Here is a 5,968-nt window from a genome sequence, read left to right on the forward strand (position 1 = left end):
TCACACATGCTACAACATGGATGAACGTTGAGGATATTATGCTGAGTGGCGTAAGCCAGTCACAATAGGACAAATACTGTATGATTCCACTCGTATGAGAAAGTAGGATGGTAGCTGCCAGGGGTTGGGGAGAGGGGAGAATGGGAGTTGTTTAATGGGTATAGAGTTTCACTTTTACAAGATGAAAAAGTTCTGGGCATTGCTTGCACAAGAATGCGAATACACTTAATACTGCTGAACAGTACATTTAAAAATGATTAAGATGGTAGATTTTGTGTTATGTGTATTTTACCACAATTTAAAAATTCTTTCAATGTTCTTAATCGATTTCTTCATTAGAGGAGTCATCGTGCCAACAGCAATTGCAGAACCGAGTCCAAAGGCTGCCTGATTCGAGCAGGATGTTAAACCAACTGAAGCACACTGGTGGTTTCATTACAATATCAAGTTGTTATCGGGTGGCCCTTTGGTAGCTGTTGTGTACTAAATTTTGAGCCCGTCTTTCAGAGCCCCCACCACATCTTTACCAGGCTTGAACTTTGAGAAGTGAAGACAGACACAGTAAGATGAAGATGAAAGATCACTGGCCCAGAAACCTGGCTCCTGATAATGGCTTTATTTCTACTCACCATATAATGTGGGCCTCTGTTTTTGAGAAGGCTAGAAACATTTCTAACAGTGTAGAACACCCTCCAACATACCGTATCGACCAGTTAGCCTTGTGGGAGGAAAAGAACGAGTGATGTTGATAAACTATCCGACTTTTACCATTCATAGCAAAAGACAAAAGGAGACAACGAAAGCAGCAGTGGTGGCCAATTGAAAATGATATTCTGACACAGTGGAAGGAAAGAAGAAGAGAAGGATAAAGAGAAGAGAGAATGGTTCTGCAAGAGGCAGGGGAAATGGGTGAGGTGGAGGTTAAGGGTCATCAGACCTGGAGAGAGCTACATAGAGAGGACTAAGTGTCTCCCATAGTGCCCGGACTCAGTTTCCTCTAGACATAGCACAAACCCCTCCCACCACCCCGCCATCCCCCCACACACTATTCATGCATCAGGAGACAGTGAGGGGAGTGAGAAATGAGCATGTGCTCAACTCCAGCTGTCACTCTATCTCAGCTCCAGAGGCTTCAGAGGGGAATAGCTGGAACTCTGCCATCTCCCTCCTCTCCACGTCACAGTGAATTAGAGACGGTCGGCAAACATCACACATTCCCACCACTGCCCATGCCTAAACATTTCTCTGCACCCGCCCCAGCAAGTCCATTCTCCCTCCATCACAATGGCAGCAGAGTATCTTCTCTCCTCCTCTCCAAGGCCAACCCTTTGACCCACACTCTGGATCCCAGCACTTCTGCATTCTCAGGAACAATGCTCTGTCCATTATTCCCTCTCTCCTCTACGCTTTCATCCATTCCCCTCCCTTTAGCATGTACATATATTCACTTCCCATCCATTCTTTAACTACTTTTTAAAAGCTCCAAATATGGTAAATATATATATTTATATATATATATATATATATATATGAATATTATTCAGCCCTAAAAAAAGAAGGAAATCCTGACATTGGATGGACCTTCACTCATTATGCTAAGTGAAATAAGTCAGACAGAGAAAGACAAATACTGTATGATCGCATATATATGTGAAATCTAAAACAACCGAACTCATAGAAACAGAGAATACACGGGTGGTTGCCAGAGGCAGAGGGTAGAGGCTAGAGGAAATGAGTGAAGATGGTCAAAAAGGTACAAACTTCCAGTTATAAGATAAATAAGTTCTGGGGATATAATGTACAGCAAGGTGACTATAGTTAACAGTAATGTATATCTGAGAGACACTAAGAGAATAAATCTTAAAAGTTCCCTTCACAAGAAAAAAAAACATTGTAACTATGTGAGGTGATGGATGTTAAACTTTGCATGGTGATCATTTCTCACTATATGCATGTATCAAATCACTACATTGTACCCCTTAAACGAATACAATGTTATATATTAATGATATAAACTAGAAGAAAAAGACTCCTCGGCCCTTTATCCCCTTTTAAGGTTCTCTGTCACTTCACAGCCAGAATTCTTAAACTTTCAGTCTACATTTGTCTTCATTTCCTTATCTCTTCAGCCAACTGAAACCTTACTGCAACCGATCTCACCAATGTCACCAACAATCCTCATGTCGCCAAAATAAGGGACATTTTAAATTATTGTATGGTGGGACTGCTCTGCAGCGCCAGACTCTGTTGACCAGGCTGAACTCTCTGGAGCATCAGCCTCCCTCACTCCCTGGACCCTCTGCTCTCCGCTGTCGTCCTTTCTTGGACTGGGCCCTCCTCCAACTCCAACAGCTACTGTCCACTCCTCTCCCCAGGGGTGCCTTGTCTCCTCTCTATCTCTAGTCCCAGAATGTAGCACAGTGTTCATATTGACTGAACCTCTAGAAATACTTGCTGATAGATTGGTCCAGATAATACAGTGCTTCTCAACCCTGGCTGCTCATTAAATTCACCAGGGACTTTTACAGGGATATCAATACCCCAGCAGATAATATTTCTGATGTCACTGGTCTTAGGTGAGCTGCAGGCAACAGTATTTTCTAAAACTTCCGGGGTGAGTTTTAGTGCTCCCCAGTAACCTTGTCACCACGTGCTAGAACTATAAGGACAGGAAATCTGCAAAATGCATAACTATCATTTTAGAACTTAAAGCTTTAGTTAGATCTTAGGTGGAGCTTTAGAATTCTGAGACAGAGTAAATTTCAAAGGTCTCCTTAAAAGTTTACATTAGAAAGTTGTTTAAAATCACCCCATCCACCGTCATGCCAGACCTGCAACCCCAGGAGATTGCTCTCATCCTCACTAAGCCAGGAGCCCAAGGGACCAACCAAGTCACAGATTTTGTGGAGCAAACAAGTGGCCCCGACGGCCGCAAACATGGGAGTTTTTCTTCCTTTCCCTTCTGAGTCTGCCAAGATTCTTGGGAGTGCCTTTGCCCCACCCTCCCCCTAATTTCCAAGAACCAACAAGCCCAAACCCTTCCAGAAGCTCTGGCCTTCCTTCTCCCTTTGCCTTGAGGGTGCAGAGTCTGCTGTGTACCTGGTTCAGCCGTGGAGTCCTGCCTATTACTGTTTATGAGAGAGGCGTCTCTCGCAGGGATGGCGTGACCAGAGAGGTGCATTCACACAGAGGCAGTTTTGTTTCACATGTTTAAAATTATTTTAATGTGGTTGTGGTTTTGGGGAGTTTAAGGTGAAGAGGTGGGGAAGGAGTTGGTCAAAAGAGGACTAGAGGGTAGAAACAAAACAACCATCAAAAGTTGTGAGACCCAACCACACGGAGAAACAATTCCATCCACCCAGGTGCCCACTTAGAACAGAGAGGGAAGAAAAGAAGTCACAAAGAGAGGCAATATTTCACATCTGCATCTTAGCTGTGACCATCCTGTTATGTTAAGGTCCTTTGGACAGTCATTTAGGACTAAGTCTTAAAGGTCTGAACAGCGATTGTGGAAGACTCTGGAATCTCACATAGCCAAAATATTCAGGTCTGGATACTTCCTCTCCATCAGATTCTTCTTGGCAAAGCTACAGAGTCTTGCAAGAAAAAAAATTAATAGTCTGCCAAAGTTCAATTCATGGAAACTCGTGCCTTAATCCAAAACTCAAGATAGGAGTGTGTATGGTGCCCCGCGTTGGGAACAGTTTAGGAGCCAAGAATCTATGCTCCTTGTGGTAAAGACAAGATTCTTCGTATTTCACATTTTAGAAAGAGTGGGCTAAAGGGAGGGAAAAGAGGGGCAAAGAGGGGACAGAATAGCTCTCTGCAAAGGGCGGCCAATTCAGTCAAGGAGTGATTATTACAAAACGCATGGCACTGGTCCCGCGTCTGCCGGGGGCAAAGGTTGCTGAGCTTATGACTTGGGACTTGTTTGCTCCCCTCTCTGCTACGAGAAAAGCGTACGAGTCGTTCCATGTAGGATAGTGGACCTATGAGTGTGGGTGAGCAGATTCGGCTCTGCCTGTCAGGGGGGCTGCTGAGAAGGAAGGAGACCCCAGGCTCTGTAGTCACAGGTCGGGTAACCGTTGCTTAGAGTTGTAGGGGGCCAGCGTTAGAGTCCCTGGGTCTTGACGATGCCTCTTGGATCAGAGTCAGTGATGGCAGCAATAGATTATTGAAATTGTCTTCCCACCCCCAATAATCAACAAATCTGCCACATCTGAATCTTGCTTCCTCATTCCAATTTAGCCTTTTAAAATAAAATGTGTTCACTGGCAAATTTTAAGGATCTGTTAAGTACTCAGCACAGCAGTAGGTTTCCTGAAAAAGGAGAAAATTTATTGTGCTGGAGAACTATATTAGAGACAAGGCTGTAGAATGGAGTTGTCTAAATAGGAAAAAACAAAAAAAAGAAAAATCAGAAAATTCCAGAACCTCTGGAAATCTTCCTTTCTCCCTAATAATGACCAAGGATCCTCCTTCTTTGCACAGACCCAGGCTGCCCCAACATTCTGCCTGGGTGCTCCCTTGCTTAACTCATTTTCACCCAAGGGTAGGGAGGGCAAAATGAGAGGGAGGTGTCTGTTGGGTTTCAGCCACACTTTTAAACTCACCTGGCAGGCACTCTGTGTCGCTGCCATAGCCAACTGCCTCTCCTTGGTGATTAATGGGGCTCCACTGAAACCTCCTGTTCTCTCCTCCTCCTCGCACCTGGGGCAAGAGCCAATGATTCTCAGACTAGAGCTGAAAGGCCGGTCTGAAGAAGGCTTACAAGTCATGAAAGATGACAAGGTAATAAAGACCTGTCATCTTGCTTACAGTGGGATGGCTCAGTTAAGTTTCCCTGGACCTGGAGAGCAGTATAATGCAAACACCTTTATCAGATCCCATGTGTTCTGGCTGGGCTTCCAATCTCAGCTTTCCCAGGCTTGCTGTGGACCACAGCCCATCCCCACACAGCCTTTGTGTCTTTCTAAATAACAACCTGATCCTGGTTCTTCCTCGACTGAGTTACTTCTGGGGGTCCCTTTCTCCTACAGACCAACTCCTTTGAACAGAATTCAAGGCCCTCCAAGATCCAGCCTTTGCCTCTTTCTCTAATCTCATTTCCCACCATTTCAGGTCTCAAACTCTTCAAATTAATCGACATAAAATTCTGTTTTATATCTCTGCCTTTTGTGCATATATTTGCCTCCATCCAATGTTTGACCAATGACAAATATGCACTACATAAAGATGTGGTCAATCCTGCATTTCTCCTGCATTGGAGCAAAGAGGGGCCAATTCCCCTGGGGCAGTATGTGGGTGAAGCCAGGAGGGCTGGCAGATTCTTGCTGATGTTGATGCTGCCGTATGCAAACAGCTCACCCAGGTCCTCCAGATCTCACTTTTTGTGAGGAATTAGTAAAGCAATATTTCTTTCCAAGACATTGTGACTGGCCCTCTTTTGCCTGGAGGGAAGATGGAGGAAAACTTGAGGTGGTGCTTTTCTTTAATGCCCCTGGGGAGGAGACCACCTCTTCTCAGAAGGTTCTAGGTAGCGAAGCCTCACACTCTACTGAAGACATTTATGGAGCACAGAACACGGATCTGTGAGAGTCCTACAGTAACACCACCCCTTCCTCTCAGTCTTTCTCCCCACTTCTCTTCATCTCACCACCACCACTTCCACCAAGTTTTGCATTTCATGGTCACCGGACCTGGATTAAAGATTTAGTGGAAAAGAATCAAGTTGGTTTCAATTTTCATTTCTTCACATCTTTCCATTAAAGTCATATATGTTTTCTGGGGTTTTTTTATGCATTGGAGAAAATACATGTCTTTATCTGGCAGGCATTTCAGATACATTTTCTTTTAGGCAATATGTAAGGTGTTTAATATCACAAATCCCATCACTAGTTATTTTATAATTCCTCACCTTTGTAGAGTGCATCGTATTTTATTCTTGAGCATATATTATGACATTTGA

This window comes from Equus przewalskii, chromosome 18, assembly GCF_037783145.1.
Source record: "Equus przewalskii isolate Varuska chromosome 18, EquPr2, whole genome shotgun sequence".
NCBI classification, from domain to species: domain Eukaryota; kingdom Metazoa; phylum Chordata; class Mammalia; order Perissodactyla; family Equidae; genus Equus; species Equus przewalskii.